The 17,536-nt window shown below is 43.2% G+C and overlaps 1 long non-coding RNA gene across 1 annotated transcript in view; it reads left to right on the top strand.

Moving 5' to 3' along the window:
• Positions 1 to 13,622: 13,622 nt before the first annotated feature.
• LOC130599557 (uncharacterized) overlaps positions 13,623 to 17,536 on the top strand; it is a 48,003-nt gene continuing 44,089 nt past the window's right edge. Inside the window, exons 1-2 of the long non-coding RNA XR_008972257.1 lie at positions 13,623 to 13,732; positions 17,369 to 17,496. This is a non-coding gene — a long non-coding RNA (uncharacterized LOC130599557). The remainder of the gene's footprint in view (positions 13,733 to 17,368; positions 17,497 to 17,536) is intronic.

Here is a 17,536-nt window from a genome sequence, read left to right as displayed (position 1 = left end):
TCTGACCAGATTTATTGTGCTGATTATTGCTCAAAAATCTGTTGTTTTCCAGATGTAATTTGGAATGTATTCCAGTAATTTATTTTTCTTAGTATTTGTTCCATTGCTGTTAGATACAGTAGTCAGACTTATGAGGGGGTAATTTCTTGGATCACTGAATTTCTTATTAACTGCTACTCATTTTTGTTGTTATTATTATTAGAGCATTTAAAAGCCCCACCACGATCAGGGTCTATTGTGCAAAGCACAATGTGTACATTTAGGAGGAGACAAGATTAAACAGCCCAGTATAATAATATAAACTCCCATTTTATTGAAAATCAGTATATTGTTTTCCTCTAGCACAGTAGTTCCCCCAGTTCCTCACAATGAAGAAAGAATTTTTGGCATGACAAATTCATTGAGTAACTCCTTTGATACACTAGCATGAACACCACACAGCTAATAAAATGTATTTGTATCTCACATAATCCTTCTCACATTCTTTCACAATATTTTTTACTGATTGGTGAGCATATAAATGTTTTTTCTTAATGTTTCTAGTTAAATGCAAATGTTAGAAAGGGTATAAACACCTTTTTGGAGGGTTTATGAACACAGACCTACCCCCTCATCTGTTGGTAGGTGTATTTTCTGCAGTATGTCTTTACATTGCCTAAGTTTCAGTTTTTCTGTTTGCTAGCTTCAGTAGCATAGTGAGATGCTATTGTTTCTGACATCTCATTCAAGGCTATCTAAAAGCTTGAAATGGAGGGCACTGAATGAGAACGTAGTTGTCCTAGTTGTGAGCCACAGGATAATGGTAAATCTAAGGTCAATCTGCCAAATAAGTGGCAGTGAAACATCAAAGTTAGCTTTTGCTGAGCTTTGTTCTATCAAGCCCAAAGCATGGTCGTTTAGGGTTATTCAGGTACCACTGCACCTACTTGTGATCTGCAGGGCACATGCACCCTTTGTCTCTACCATTTCTCTTTAATTTTGCCTTTGTTTTTGCAACTTCCATAGGCTGCTTGTGTCACCAGCCTGAGGAACATCTCCAGGTGACCCCAGCTGAGACCTAAGCTGGAGTTCTGAGCTCTGAGTTGCTTCACTGTAACCTTCAATGCCTTAATTTAGTGCTAGAACCCTGGGATCCCATCCCAAGATGGAGCCCTTTGGAGTAAAGATGCTGCTGGCTCTTAAACTCATGCTTTGAAGCTATAACGAACTTCAATATGCAGAGGAAGGAGCCCTGGACTGACAATGGGAGATGCCAGTTTACCCACTCTTGGAATGAACACCAAGTGGACAACTTAGCTTTGCTGACAGCCCAGACAGCTTCACGCTCACTCCTTTTGATCGGTGCTGCTTTAGCTCTACCAGTGGTGCCCAACCTTTTCAGGTGGCAGGCCGCAATATCCTTAACCTACTCAATAAGCTGTAGTTTGCAATAACCAGAACAATTCTTAAAACTCATGGACAGCTCTTGGGTAGCTCATGCATTACTCAACCCATGATTCCAAGCAAGTCCATGAGTCTAAGCAGCACCTAGGAAAGTAAGAAGCTGTGAGCATGTGGCTGCCTGCAATAGCAGCTTTCAGTCTGTTGCTGCTGGAGCAGACCGCAGGAAGCACTTACATGACATAGCCCTGTGCTGGTTTCCTGCTTTCTCCTGAGAGCTTCCTGGGTTCAGCACCCTGGTACGTTGTAAGCCAGATAAATTTCTCTGGCAGTGCTGGTAACTCAGGATGTTTCTTAGCAGCTCTGTGCCCCTTGTCTCTAGAGGGATGTGCTGGGAATGGCTAGCAAATATCCCAGAGAGGAGCCATTTGAATGTCCCAGGAGCTGGCCGCAAATGTTCAGAACTGTTCTGGTGGGCTGTAGATCTTCATATTCCTGTACCAATACCCTTGGTTGCCATAGATTTCAAACCTGCAATGCCAACAATGTGAGCAAAAAGATCTCCTGGATAAATTTGGTATCTGCTGATTATTGCTTGGCTATGTAATTGCTAGTGGGACTATCACCAAAAGCTAATGGCTGTTTTGATCTTTCATTTCTGAGGCAATTTCCTTGGAGACAATGTAGTAAGCTCCTTCAGTAAAGTGTCTCCATCTCTGCTCATGCATTTTGACACAACATTAAACTCACTCTGGTACGGCAGCTAAAGAGTCTTTGAAAAATCTCTTGACTTGAAATCAAGCCTAATAACTGTATTAGCCATATTAAGAAACATGGCAGATGTATAGGTCTTCTCAGGGTTTTTTTTTTTGTGAAAGGAACCCAGTACTAAGAGCATCCTGTGGTCCAAAGAATGCAATTTCCACATTTGTGAGATTCACACAAGAGGTGGTGCCAACCTGTAGCAGCACAAATTTTGCTCCCCACAACTTCTCAGCAGTGGTTTTGTATCCATAGTTAAGATGCCTGCTCCTACCACATAACTTGCTGTGTTACCTGCTAGTGACCCAAGTGTTTTGTTTTTCTAACATGGAACCCAAGGATACCAGCATTATTTCTCACAAAAAAGTGCAAAACTGCATGTCAGGGCTCAGAAATATGTAGGATTTGCCTCTCAGTTAGGCCTGTATTAAAAAACTAAGGTGGGCCACTTCACTGTGTTGTTGTTAGGGCTGTCATCATCCTGGCTGAATCTTAGAGCTAAGAAAGGCTGCTGTGCTTTATTGAACCCAGGTGGGTGGTAGCCTGCTTGCATTTTTGGAGAGTCTGGATGAGATGCTCACTTTGGTGAAAGATACTTGAACAGAATCACAGTGCCCACGAGCAACAGAGTTAACACTCAGCTAGCAAAGGTCAAAACAACAGCAGGGAATATTAGAACTATAAGTAAGCAAAAGGGTGTTACTCTATTTTCTCCAGGATCTGGCAACATGGATCACAGGGGAATATCTTAACTTCAGAAAGGGGACTTTCTTTCTGCTGTTTTGCCCCCAACATGGTTTCTGAGCATTTAGGTAGCATCCCCGCTGTGCTATTGAAAGTGGGGTCTGTTCCCAGGGTTCTCTCTTGCATTTTCAAAGAGCTGTTGTTGGCTAATAGCTTTCTTTAGTAAATGGGCCTTACAGCTTGAGATCCTTTCAGGTGACCCTCTCTGGGCAGTGGGTATTTTTGCTTCTAGGAGATCTGGAAATGCGTTCAAGTGTCTGTTCCTTATTTTGTAGTACACTGCTCAGTGCCAAATGCTGCATGCTTTACTTGTCTCCAGCTGTTACATGTGCTCTCTAAGGGTTTGGACTAACATTAGTTTTTAATTCCCCCTCTTTTTTGCTTTTTCTCCTTTTTTAAAAACATGTTTTAACCTGGAAGCACAACAAAATGGCTGGAAGTACTCTAGACCTTTAAAAAATATTTACTCTGTCTCTACATGTAGTTCTTATGCAAAAGATTTTGAAATAATTGGTGATTAAGTCAAGAGCTTAGTTATACATTTACCCATCCTGGCTAGACATTGGCAGCAGCAGCCTGACAAATATTATAGAGAGGTCATCTTCCTACTAAAATAAACTCAAATTATTGTAGAATCAAATAATGCAACTGTAGCTTACTTTCTTGACATGAATCCCACACTGGCTTAGTATTCATCTACTATTTGACTGGCTTTGTGCTTTCATCAATGGTTTATAACCTTTCTTCTCCTTCCTCAGATTACCTGCCATTTTTCCAGGACTGTAAAAGACCCTGAAAACTGCAGTGATTTTTTCTGTTCTGTTGAGTTTGGTTTTGTTTTTTTGTTTGTTTGTTTGGGGGTTTTTTTGTGGGTTTTTTTTTTTTTTAATGTTTTTAGAGTTGCCTGACTGTAGCTGTAGAATCTAGAGTCCAGACTCCTTCTGTTTTCTCCAGGATGGTATAACCCTCTTTGACAAAAGTTTTTACAGGTAGCTCAACCCAAGATACAGAAACACAGAGAAGTTAATAGCTCAACGTGTGGAACAATTCCTCAAGCGCTGCCCATGTGCACTTTCTTACCCTGCGGTAAGTGGGGTTGGTTTCCCTGCCTCTCAGTAGAGATGGGGCAGCTAACCTGGGTTGGCTGTGGGAAAGGCTCAGCCTGTGTGCAAGCCCTAATCAGAGAGCAGCTGACTGGCTGGAATTGCACACTCTAGTTTACATTGTGGTAACTATTGCTGTTCATGACCCCCTAGGTATTTTTGGGACTGCTTTTCCCTGGTTCCCGCTCGTTGTCCCCATGCATTGCTCATTTGGCTGGGATTTGTTTCTTGGCCGGTTGTGGAGATCTGCTGCAGGGCTGAGCCTTCCCACCTCCTCCCCTCTTCACCAGCACCTCATCTGTGTTGACATCCTCAGACTCTTCTGTTTCTCCTGTGTCCCAGGCAGCTGACTTTCCTTGGTTTTCTTCCCACTCAGACCACTGGCTGCCTTCCTTGCCTTCCCTGCAGTGCAGTGCTGTAGTGTTTGCTCTCCCCTGCTCCTTGCCCTGGAGAGGTGGCGGTCTCTGAGGGAGCACTGTGGATGTCCTAGCACATCCTGGACCCTCTGCGGTTCCGCTCCATCTTAGTGCCTTACAGCTGTACTGCTGCAGACTCAGGAAAATCCATACATCACTCCATCTTCCTCCTTTGTTCAAGCTGTTTTCTAACAGAAAAGCAACAGCTTTCTCTGCACTGTAAACCCACTGAATTAGCAATAACCTTTATAGTTTTGCTGCTGTTGCTTTTAACGGAGAAGTGTTAAGTGTCTGTGTATTCCTACTGGGCTACTGGCCACCCTTTCAATTTCTAGTGCAATTTTTCTCTTGACGTTCAGAGCTGCTCATTATAAAAACAGACCAGGTATGTTGCAAACTTTGGGGTAGCCTTAAATCTTATTGTCACTTTTAGGATATTCCAGCCTTTGCTAATGGAGTTATTGTTTCTTTCCACTGCAGCTGATTCTTTCTAGTCTGACCCTGCCAGTTGCTAGTCAGCCCTGTGCAACTCTCAAGCAGGGATTTGTTAGGTGTCCTCTGCAAAGGACTGAGAGAGAAGCAGGAACGGGGGTGACAAGAGGGACAGGGTGAAAAGGACAGACAGGAAAACCTGAAGTAGGTGGGTGGCAAGGAAGCTGCCTCTGATGGCAGTTGTCTCGTGTGGGAGAGGAGGTATTTCCTTTGTTCATCTATGCTGCCTGCTGGCATTTCAGACATGTCAGTGGGTATCTTCTCATGGTGGCAACATGGTATGTGGGCCTACATGTGGCAGAGAGTGTGGGAAGGCAGCTGACCTTTGAAATCAAGATCAGCTACTGGAGGAAAAACAAGACCACTGTACTATCTGCTAATGTGGACATAGAACCATATTGGTCAACCCAGCCTTAGAGCTCCTTAAGACTGTCAGGTGGTTCTGGGGCCACCTGGGCCACCTTCTGCTGTCTTTGAGAGTATGGCTGGTATTATAGGATTGGAAGGTCCATAGGGAATGGCTAGAATAACCCTGTTTTGTGTAAGAAAAGCCTAGGCAGTTTAAGAACCTTTCAGCAAATGAGAAAGCCTGTTCAAAATCTTACAAGAAGGAAAGATGTTTTCAAAAGCCTTAAGGTAACTCTTGGCTGGGTGATCTATGGAGATCATGACATGCCCAGATGGCCATGATGCCCACCCCATTTAGCAACCTGTTGACCAGAGACATAGGTATAGGAAGGGTTTAACTAAAAGAGGGGCAGGTTGTGTCGGCAAAAGGGTAACTCCCTCTCCCACGTCCCAGATCAGTTTGAAGCTCTAAGGACTTCAAAAGTGGTATTGGCTGACTACCCTGCTGTAGAGCTTTCTTAAGACCATAGGTGGGATTGGGCATCTCTGGTGAGCCACCTTGCAAAATCAACAGAAGAAATGATCTACTAATGTACTGCTTATAGCACTGTCCACTTCCCACTGTCCTATCCATTGTACAGGGAGCTTGTGGCAAGCAAGTGGGCTCTGGCAGGTGCCTCATATCCCAGTGGGCTAAACCAAACTGCCCTCAAGACTGCTGTGGAGGGGCTGCTGAGATGATTCAGCTGCTCCCACTGGAAGGGTTTGGGTGATGCAGCACTATGTTTTCACTTGCCAGCTAGCTTGTGAATCATTTATAGTCAGGTTTCACTTGTGTATTAGCTGGTTGTTTGGCTGGGCTGGCAGATAAGCAAGAAATAACTGAGTAGCGACACCCTCTTATGCACAAAATACTTGTCCATCTTTCTCAGGCTGATATGGCACAGAGGATGACAAGTTCTGTCATACCTCACCTAATGCTGTTCATCCTTAGATGGCAAAGGGATATTTCTACTTATCCTGCTATGCAAAATCTCCCACAGGAGATCAATGTTGGCTCTTATTGTCAGGGTTTACTATGAAAAGCGGATATTGCTTGCAGTAAGCTAAGATTTTTATTCTTTTGCTTTAATTACTTGTACTTATTTTAGACTCATATGTGTTAAGGAGATGCATATTGAGAATTTCGGTGGTGTTGAATATGCTCAGTTGCCACTAGCTATGCATGAATGTGGGTATCTCATACTTTTAAAGTTCACGCCTTAAGGAGCATGTATGTAAACAAATGCATGCAATGATAAACAATGAAAAAGTAGGATGTGAAAAGTGGCTTAATTTCTGCTCTCAAGGTCTGTATGCAGTGGAAGTGTTGACCTATCTAAAATTATTGGTACCTGGAAATCTCATGCAAGAGACCAACTGGGTGACTTTCCTGATCTCTCCTATTCCAAGATTAGACGCATTGGACTGTTGCACTGCAGGTGGATGTAATAAATTTGTGCGTCACTCTGACTAATTCTTCAGCCAGAAGGACGAAGGGACTTAGCATTTTAAACATGAGTCACCCAGATACAGTGATGTGCAGAACCTACTTCCTACTAGAAAACAAATAGAAACCATAGATCTATAAGATGACATTTTTGCCAGTTCTAATGTCCGTACTTTTCCAGTACCAGGTGTTTTGATATTATTGCACTTATTCCAGTGGTTTTTGAATATTTGAAAAATGGTAGATTTCTAATATATTGAAACAGTTCTTGTATTACTGAAATTCAGTGAGTTGGGCTCCCAGCTTTAAAAAAAAAACGAACAACCCCCACCTTGGTTCCATCTAGTTCTTCCTAATCCAAGTTAATCTAATGGAAGTCACGCAGTGAACATGTTGTAAGATACAAATATCCCTTAATACTCCCCATGCGCCAGGACGAGGGAGGAGAAAGCATTCAACTGACCCAAGCTTTCACTGAGACTGCTCTTAAAGAACCAAGGTTGTATTCAGGTATCATGAAATCAGAGGTCAGTTTGCTTCCCATTGCAGCGTTTTAGGGCTGGACAGGAAGATTACTCCCACAGTTCCTTTCAGGGTTGTTTGGCCCATGGAGAAGACTTGTGTGATCCAAAGCCTGATGGTTGAGTTACTGGCACAGAGGAAATTTGGTTTCAAGTTCCTGCCTTGCCCAAAGCAGACTTAATGTTTTTCATTCAAACCTTTACTGTGTTTGAATCTGGGTGACTTGAATTTAGGATTCCACATGCCAAATGCAGTATCATGACCATCAGGGTATGGAGTATTTGTCTTGAAATGGAAATATTTCCATTAGAACCATAGCAAAGCAACCTACATGGATGAAATCATGTTCCTTGGCAAAAGTAATTTCTTAGATGAGATTACTTTTTTGAGAGTAGAGCCACCTGTAGAGGTGGTGCTAGCTGAAATACAAATGCACTTTGGTCATGCCCTTTGCCCTTCTGGAAGCTGAGAAAAGTCAGTAAAGACCCAGGTGTGAAGAGCTTGTGACACCTGAGATTGTCCACGGCCCAGAACAATTTCTAAAAGAAGTAGCACCAAGCAGGTGCAAGCCAAGTGATCATCTGTCCCTTGGCCCAGTGCTTTAACACAGTCCTTCCTTTGTGCAAAGGAACAGATCACCTCACCTTTTATGGTTGTGAAGACTGGCCAACGTACTATGGATGGCCGACTGACAGATCAATCTGAAGCCAAGCTATTTTGTGATGAAATTCATCAGTATGAGTTGTCTGTCCTAAGAATAAATTATCTCTGGACAGATCCTGAAGTCCTCTCAGTCTGTTTTTGTTCACCTTTTAGTGAGGCAAAAATGCTGTTGAAGCCAAGATTTTTTTTTGGTTTTCTCCCAGTGGAAAACAGCAATGATGTCAGGATTTGGCCTGGTAAAATAATAGTAATTCCCTGCATTTTATAAGCTCTGTTTATATGATGATCTCAATCTATTTAAAAGATGTTAATCAGGCTTCAGTACCTGTGTGTGAGCTGGATGGCAAGTGGATGTTTTGCAAGCTAAGGCAGAAGGAAGCTAAGGGCTGCGCCTGTGATCTTCTTGTATGCTGACAACCTTTCAGTCATTTTTGCAAATGGTCTATTGGCTTCAGTTGACTCTCCTCAATAGTGATGAGCCAAAGAAGAAAATACGAGGAGGTGTGTATATATATTACATTATATTTATGCATAAAATGGTGGCTCAGCACATCCTTGTGCAGGCGGGTTTTAGAGAAAAATGTAATGATTCAAATGGCTAATTTTAACTTTGCTAAAAGCAGCTAAATGATGCCCCTGCCCTACATTAAACTATGCTGCTATCAAAGAGGGCAAATGCCAAGTACTCGTGGTTTTACAGCTTTCAAATAAATATTGCTCAACCTCATAAAAAAGAGCATGAGAACAGTGAGTGGATTTTTCCTTTTCTTGTTTGTTTATTTCCAATATGCTTTACAGGTAAAGGGGGCATTGCTGTTGCTCCTTCTCAGGGTGTCTACAGAGCATTCAGCTGTGAATGCTGCTTGACCTCAAATCCAGTTAATTTAGTTTGGCACGCTCTATCTCAAAAGGTTTTATGGGCTGGCAGATAGAGCACCCTGGCAGATCTGCCTTGGAGCTGCAAAGTTCCATACCCAGCTGAAACCTTCTTTAATTCAACACTGTCATTTTTAAATAACAGTGCAATTGCAAAACAAATTGGCAGGTACTTGTGAACTGAACGCTGCCTGGGGCTCTGTCTTTTCATTTTGCTGACCAGTGCGCCTGGTCTTCAATTTAGAAAAGCACCCAGTAGTTAAAAAGCACTGGTGAAACCTTGTAATGCAGAGTTAACCTCACTGTTCATGCAGAGGCGGATGCTTGCTCTGACTTATTGATCCTTACAAACTACTCAGCTTCACGTTGGAGGGCAACTTTTAAAAATGAAAGTGCTCCAAACTGCCTGTTACAGCAACCACCTGGGCACGAACCTTCTTTCCAAGGTTTAAGCATTCTGCCCCATGTCCTGTGTGAAGCTTCAAGGGATTTTTGAATATTAAACTGGAAGTCCTTGTTGGGTCACCGAGTCCCAGTTCTCCGCTGTCTTGAGCAACCACCTCACGTGTTCTATTTCCTGGACAGTAGATTGCATCAGATACATGTGGGCCATCTCTTATAAATCAATATAGTTCTGCTGAAGCTGATCTGTGAAGCTCCAGCTTTTGCTGTGTGGCTTTTTAAAAGTCCTTGCTGCTACACCTATACATCTGCATTGCTGTCTCCCTGAGCATAGTAACCAGAGGCTGAACAGGTTCTTTAAAACAAGTAAAGGCATCCAGGTTATCTCACAAAGTCCTGCATTGGCATTACATGAAGCCCTTAGGTTGTCAGTCTTCTATCAGTCCGTCTAAGAATTAGTCAGTTTATCTGCCTGTAAGCCAAGGTGATTTGTAACGATATGGCCAAAAAGCCAAAAATTAAGTGCTGTGTTTGGAATGTTGCCTCACATGAGCTTTGATGACCCAATGGAAGATGGAGTTTTCACAGGCTGAAGTCTTCAGCTGGTTGTCTTGTAGGATAGAACTCAGAAATCCCAATTCTAGCATCTTTGCAGACGTTTCAGTTGCCATGGGCCAGGATGATCCAAGTGTGGATCTACAAGAAGGAGCATCTCAAAACAATGTAATTCTCCAACATGGTCATGTGTCATATAGCGTGGGCCTGAACTGTGCTGTGTTTAATGGGCATCCTGTTTCACACAATTTACTCTGCAATGCAGCTGCAGAACAGAGGGTGCCTTGCAAACTCTGCGAACATCTCCAGTCACAGGACTTTGGGAGTTACACCACCGAGGGGTGATGTTGAGCTGTGGGGACAAGGGGAGTATACCTATACATTGTGGGTTTCCACTTACCTGTGAGCTCTCCAGACCTTAGCAGTCACTGTGGCCATGATAAATCCTGTTGTGGGTGCTTGAGGATGGTGTATTTTACTGCTTAGGTGATGCCATCACTTCCTTAAGGGAGATCTGCACAGGACATTTATGAAGACCTTTACTAGCTAGTTAACTGAAGTAAAAGCTATTGTAGTCTTTGGGCTACAAGTGATCTATTTCTGAACATTGTTTGGAAATGAATCTGCCATTATTCTCAATGGAGATGGGAGCATAATGAAATCTTCCTCAGAAAGTTTCACATAAAGCACTAGGAACTCTAGCACTGGACAGAAAAGGCAAGGATAACACAAAGGACTCTCCTTGCCTCTTTTCTACCAGCTAAGGCCACCATTTGGAAAATGGCTTGAGAAGTCCCTTTTCCCAATTCGCAGCATATGTATAAGCAGCAAAGACTTCAGTCAGAATACTTCAGCTGGTTGTCTTGTAGGATAAACAGAACCCAGGAAGCCCAAAGGAGTCTCCACAGTGTTTGAAAGTCCCTAGTACTTGCTGCTGGTATCTATATTTATTCCTAGAACTATATGGGATAAGATACTTTCCCTGTTCCAAAATAACCTCACTGTGTATTCATCTTGAGTGAATGTATCTTCAAGAGTACTGATTTTTCAGAAGGCCTTTGTTCACTCTAAAGGACAATTGCATTTAAAAAATAAGAGAGAGACAGGCAGACTTGATAGTTCTTCCTCCAGAATAATGGCCTCTGTAGCTATGAGAAAAGGCACTCGGCTTGAAAGGAGACATAGAATTTCCTGACATAAAAATATATGTGAATAGGGGATATAACAAAAAAAGATTCTAGTTGTTGTCATTCAGCAGGACAGAAGTGTTTGTGAGAATATTTGTGCAAGAATTTTATGGCTAGGCATGTAGAATGTTGAGGTTTTGGTCACCTGGTGTGTACTTGTCGTTTTGCCAGCACTGAAAGAAATGTCTGGATATACTTCTTCATTAATTCAGTTAAGTTGGTCCTTGTAATCATGAAAGTTCATGCAGTGTGTTATGACTCTGAGAAAAGTTGAGGAACCCACTGCTTTTTAAGGCAAAATCTTTTGTTTCATGGCTTTCTCAGAAATGTGAATCATCTAGCATTGGGTGAGTGTTTTGGTCAGTTGTCTCTGCACATTGACCAATTCAGCTGATTTATGGCCACATGAAGTCTTCTTGAAATTTCTGGCTAAGTGCCATAAAAGTTCTAAAACAGTCTTCGAGGTTTTGAGTCCCTCTCTTTCTCCTCTAGGGAAGGGAAGCTTGTATAAATGTGGTTATTCTGGGAATGCCTATGGTTTTAATTTCTCTCTCAAGGGGGTATAGATGTCTTCCAAACCTAGTATTGAGAAAAAGAGCCATAGGAATATCTCATGAAAGAAGATACAGCCTGGGAGGCTAGTCTGCATTTTCTCTTTCTGAAGTTTTTTGAAGGAGAAGATATGAAGCTGTCTGGAAATCTGTCACCTGGACACTGTCTTTCATTTACAGGAACCTTTCTTGCAAATGAAATATTAGAAGATAGAGAATTCATTCCAGTGTACCCACACTGAGTGGGTGGAAGAGGTATGTGAAAATTAAATGTGTTGTTTGGAAGCTTCTCTGGATGCTCCTTGCTTTCCTGGGGGGAGGAAGGACCTAGAACTGTTTGGTCCTATCTTTTTTTTTTTCCCCTTAATTTGCCTCAGGAAGATCTATCGACCATTTCTGTCTAAGCAGCGTGCTAACATGTACCCAAAACCAGCTCTGTTCTGAGGGCAGGCTCGTACTTGCTGGCAGGTAGGATACAGAAACATTCCATAGCTCTCAGTTTTAGGCTCTATTCACGCTACTTCAGTATTCCCTTTTGTGCATCTTACATGTCAGGCATATCAGCACACATCAAAATGATTTATTTTTACAAGTATCTCCCTCAAAAACCTGCTACCACACACACATTGTTTTTCCCATCTGACAGGGTGAAGCTCTTCAGAAAGCCCAGCTTTGGAGCCAGGTGGTTCTCTTGCCTTGCCTTATCAGGCAGTGAAACTATTGCTTCCCTTTGCTTTGAGAAGAGCCAAAATGCCCCTGTGGTTGCTCCCCTGGTAGGCTCAAACCACCTCATACTGTGAGGAACTCTTTCCTTGTTGATGTTCTGAGTGTGACACCAACTGACATACTGAAGAAGAGTGAGACTACTTGTGCTTTTGGGAACATTTCTCCAAAGGTTAATCAGTTTGCTGTTCTGGGGCTGTGGAGACATGGGCTATCATGTAAACAAGGGATCAGATTGCTCTAATGGAATATCATTTATGAACTGGAGAGCTTGGCTGCAGATGAAGAAAGTGAGAAACATAAGAGTAACAAATACCCAGGTCTTAACAAAACGCTGTTGTTACTGAGGTTGGCATGCTTAGCTATAAATTGGGTCAGTGGTTCCCTCCTGGCCCAATCATGCAGAAGGAACTAAGGCGCTAGGTAGATGGAGGTATTAGTCTCCTGCAGTCTTAATGCTGAAAGAAAATTGTACAGCCTGTGTTCTGCAGGGTAAATGATCCTGATTTTCTCTTCCATTCTTAAAATCCAAGGCACTGACCTTCTCAAATGCATGACTCATCTATTGCCAGGAAGGTGAAAGTCCAACTATTAATGACTTGCTTCATTGTATACAGTCTTCAAAGCCAGACCTCTGCAATCAGCTCAGCTGAATGCTTTGGATGTCTTCCCATCACTTGATCCTAATCGTGGGTCTGCACCTGGTCCAGCTTTCTGTTTGGGACAATATGGTAAAAATTTATTGTTGGACTTTTTTTTTTTTTTCTTTTAATTGACTTCTTCTTCCCCTCTGAGTTAAATGAATGCTTTATAGGATGAGAACTGAACAATGTCAATGCAATGAATTGTGCAGGAGAGCCACAGGAATGGCTCATATTCAGGAGAAAGCAGGAGTATCCAGCTGTGTCCTGCTTGCTTACTTAGATGTCTTTGGCTGGAGGCGAGATGTGTGATTCAGACCACCCACTCTAGGCTCTGGCTCTGTAGGTCGTCAAAGGGGAGAAGAAATCATGAACCCAGCACATCCCACCTGTAGAGTGCCTTGCGCATCCTGCTTCACTGACTACACAGGCGATAGGCATTTGGCTGTCCTGGGCACTACCTGGTTTTATGTGTTTGTCACTTTCTTGATCTTAAACACTTAAAACACCTGAGGTATGACAGGATGAAGTTGGAGTGCACCTTGCCATGAGCACGCCCTATTGGTGTTTGCCTTGCCATTTCTCAATTTTGTCAAGGGCAAACTACCTGGCCTTGAGGGACCATTTCTGGAGGTAAATCTGCCTGAGGCAAATCCAGGCAGCACTTCAACTTCCTGCACACTTTTTTGTCTTGGTGGGTTGGTTTTTCCATGTTTTGTTTTAAACTCACCTTGTTTGGTTTTTCGTTTCTCTCTTTTCTTTTTTTTTCAATTGGGAAAGGCATCAGGAGGCATGGGGAGACTGAGAAAGCACTTTGGAAGTGATCCCCACTCTTTATTCTTTAGCCTGTGGAAGTAATGGGGACTTAGACCTCCATTGTAAGCATCTCTGTGCACTTGCAATTGAAGTGAGCAGCAGAGAAAACTGCTATAACAACTGTGGGCATGAAGGAAACCTGCAGTTAAAGGCAGCTTATCTGTTAGGGCTTGCCCAGCTGCTGGTTATCATCCATGTTGCATCTGGCTTTTCACAGTACATCTGTTTAGCATAAATAACAGGTTTTTTTTATTGGAGTCCTATGGTACATCCAAACAATGAACAGAAGAAAAAAGAGAAACTGTAAATAAATTTTACAATGTCAGTAAGAGCATTCACATTAAGAGAAACTATTTTGAGTGAATGCCAGTTCTTAATAGATTGCTATTATTCTGGTGTTTTTACAAAGACCACAAGGAAAAAAAGAAGAAAAAGCCCAGAAACGGTTGAAAAATGGAAACACTGAATGTCACTGCTCAATCACACCTTTTAATAATAAATACTTCTAGGATGTTCTCCTAGCAAATTGGTGCCAAGATTGTTTTTTATTTTTTCTTTGGGTGTCTATCTGAAAGCCAGTGGCATAAAAAATGACCATGAGTCAGCTGGCTGAGCTCCCTGTCCTGAGTGCTCCCTGGGCAACTGTGCTTCAACCCATATTACCAGAACTGGGTCTGAGCAAGCTTTCTGGCACTGTGAGGCTCACCTGCCCAGCCCAGCACTCAGCAGAGGTGCCCGCACCGACTCCAAACATACAGGCTCTGCCCTCAGAAGGAGGAGACCCCTGCTGCCATTGCTTACCTGATGTGCCACGCTAAGGACCAGCAACACTTCACAAGACAGCAGGTTTTGCTAAGGACTTTGCCCACGGTCTTAATTCCCAGTTATTGACACCTTGTTTGTTGTGATTTCTCAGAAATGAGATCTTACAGTCCAGTTTACCAAGAACTCTGCTCAACGATCCAAATCACCTTGGAGATAAAACTCACCCTTTCTCAAACATTATCTCCTGGCTACTCCTGGTTTACCTCCTTAGGGCCACATGGACTTTGCAAGGAAATTTCTAAATCTCCGTCTCAGTGCAGCTGCGTGGCAAACCGAAGCTGTGGGCAGCACACTGCACAGTGGGAGCAGTCTTTTCCCACAGAGTCCCTGTTGCTGAGCATCATGGGGATAAGAGGTTCACCTTTCAGGGGTCCCAGAAAATCTTCTTCTTTTTTACCTATTTTGAAACTTTTTTAGTGATCAGTCTATTTTATCTGTGTCTGTTTTAGAGGCCCTGTGTGTTTACCTCAGTTAATTCCTGAGTGCAGGGATTCTGGGAAGCTGCAGTCTCTGTCTGGTATCTCCACACTTAGGGGAGGCTTTCGTTGATAGAAAGCCCCCAGCACAGTAGGAGTGGGGTACGTAATGTGTGGCTGTCTTGGAAATCTTACATTAGAAATATGGATGCCCCATCTGGTGTTGGAAAATCAAGTGTTAGGCTGACCATGAGAGACACTGATCGAAGGTCATGGCCCAACAGGCAGGCACAAATAGGGGTGTATTGGAAATAATGAGAGAGGAGGGGGCTCTCAAGCCACAGCATTGCCATCATTTGCCCTTCCAAGATTTGCAAGCCTTGCTGATACAATAATCACAAGGGGTATTGCTTCCTTGTTGGGCAGGATTTCCTGGGCAACACGGCTATGCTCCTGCATGGCGGTGCAGTTGGCATTAAGGCCTGGGGAGATCTGGTAACCGCAGACGAGAAGTTGGGCTGTTTCCAGTGACATAGGAACCGGTAGCTTGGGAGGACCTTGCCGTGCCATCCTCTCTCTTTCTGACATGGCGTCTGGAGTTGCACCTGGAAAGTCTGGGGTTTGTGCAGAAAAGGCGGGTTTGCCAACAGTGAGAGGGCTCATCCCCCAGGTTCATGAGGAAGCCAGCTCTCCTGGTCATGGTCTGCTGTACCCACCGCAGTCTGCCAGTCAAGCAAGCGGGCCTGGGACCTGAACAAGCCCTTTTGCCTTTTTGCACACTCTAGAGGTGCTTTTAGAATAAAACAAGGCCAGAACCCAGTGAGCCAAAGGGAATTAGAGACCTTGCATGTGCTCATATCTTGCTTTGTGGGGCAATTCTAATGAGTAATTGATTGCTAATTATATGTGCTGCTTTGTGGTGAAACATCATGGTACTTTGATATTGACCAAGAACTGAAGGTTTCTGTTGTGCTTACTTTTGAAAAACTTTTGGCCTGCTGATCTGTATGGGGTATTTTGTGCCTGATTAATCTAATGTATTGTCTTTGGTGAGTGTTGATTTACTTGCTGAATTCAAGATTGATTTTAATGAAGCTCTTAGTGCATGCTGGTTTGGGGACACAGGGTGCCATGTTATTGGTTTGTCTAGATTGCTCACTGTTTTGTTAGACTTCAATAAGAAAACTTCTGGCATAGAGACAGCTTCCCACTTCCCTACAATTGAGTAGACAACAACAGAGCTTAAACAGACAACAAACTTTATTAAACTCACATGTACATACATAACAAGTAGAAACTTTAGAGCAAGCTAGTCTGACCTACGGGGCAATAGCAACAGAAAGTATGTTCTTCTTTAACTCCCAAACCAGGTGCAATCAGGGGAACAGCAACTACAGCTGAAGTGCCAAGCTGTACATCAAAAGGGAAAATGAAATGCAGACATCACTGAGGATATTAATATCTGCTCTGTTCTTCACCACCAGTGTTTCCCTACATCCTTTCTCTTTTCCTACATCTGGGGCAGGATGTTGCCATCATAGAAGTCTTCCTAGAAGAAGGATAGGGAAAAAGCTCAGAGTGCTGGAAAATTCCTCATGGAGCAAATTGTAACCAGGGCATAGACATAGGATGCTGCTAGACTTTCAGTGTGAAGCCAGCCATGGCTCTTCAAGGTGCTACGAGTTTGCTGTGAAGTTACTCAAATCCAGAGGGCTTGCAATGGCATCACAACCATGACTACCTGTGGCGATGCAGCTGAAGCTCTGGTGTTTGTTTTTCTTTTCCCTCTTCAGCAGGATATGGCTGTGCCCCCTGGATCAGCAGCTGCATGTTTGGAAGAACATCCTGCTTGGACAGAGCAGAAGTTAACTAGGGCTTTTGGAGCTGGTAGTGGTTATGCTGGGAGTAGACCAAGGGGAATATTTACTTTCCAGTTCCAAACAGGAAACTATAAGTGGATCCAGCTTACAGGGAGTGTGGTGTGGGAGGACATACAGAGACATATGAACAGGGAGAAACAAGAATGCTGGTGGAAGACTTTTCCGCCCTTGAAATGCATGGCCACAGTTAGCCCCCATTAGCAGTGAGGTAAATCACAGCTCCACACCTGGAGAGCACCTGTGAACTGCTCTTACATCGGGAAATGGCATTTGGCCCTTCCAGGTTAGACAAGCGGGTGGTGCTGGCAGGAACGTGAGCATCAGTTCTTTCTCATTTTTCAGAGAAGACACACACTAACTTGTCATGCTCTCTTTAATTTGATTTTGTGTGACAAACAAGCCCAACTGTTTAATGTCCCGTGGACAAGAAAGAGAAAGCAATTGCTATGTTATTTGAGGGGAAAAAGCCATTTGCTTTGCTTCTGTAAGCAAAACATGAATTGACACTTCCAGGGTTCAAAGGACCACAGAATTTTCTACAGTATCAGTTTCCAGAATGCTAATGTTTCTTTTTTAGAGAGATTTAATAGCAGGATGAGACAAAAGGATACTCAGCAGGCCTGAAAGGTCCTTCCTCTCCTGAGTAGTCCCCATCAAGTCAATGGGTAAATGTCTGCGGAAGAGGACCACACTGAAGTTCTGTTGGTAGGTGAACAGCAATGCTTACCAAACAAGGCACCCTATT

This window comes from Pezoporus wallicus, unplaced genomic scaffold (assembly GCF_028554395.1).
Source record: "Pezoporus wallicus isolate ANWC-B61680 ecotype Strahan unplaced genomic scaffold, APGP_CSIRO_Pwel_v1 contig_7011, whole genome shotgun sequence".
Classification (NCBI taxonomy): Eukaryota; Metazoa; Chordata; class Aves; order Psittaciformes; family Psittacidae; genus Pezoporus; species Pezoporus wallicus.
Note: the sequence above shows the minus strand (reverse complement) of the source record. Positions and strands in the feature narration are given on the sequence as shown.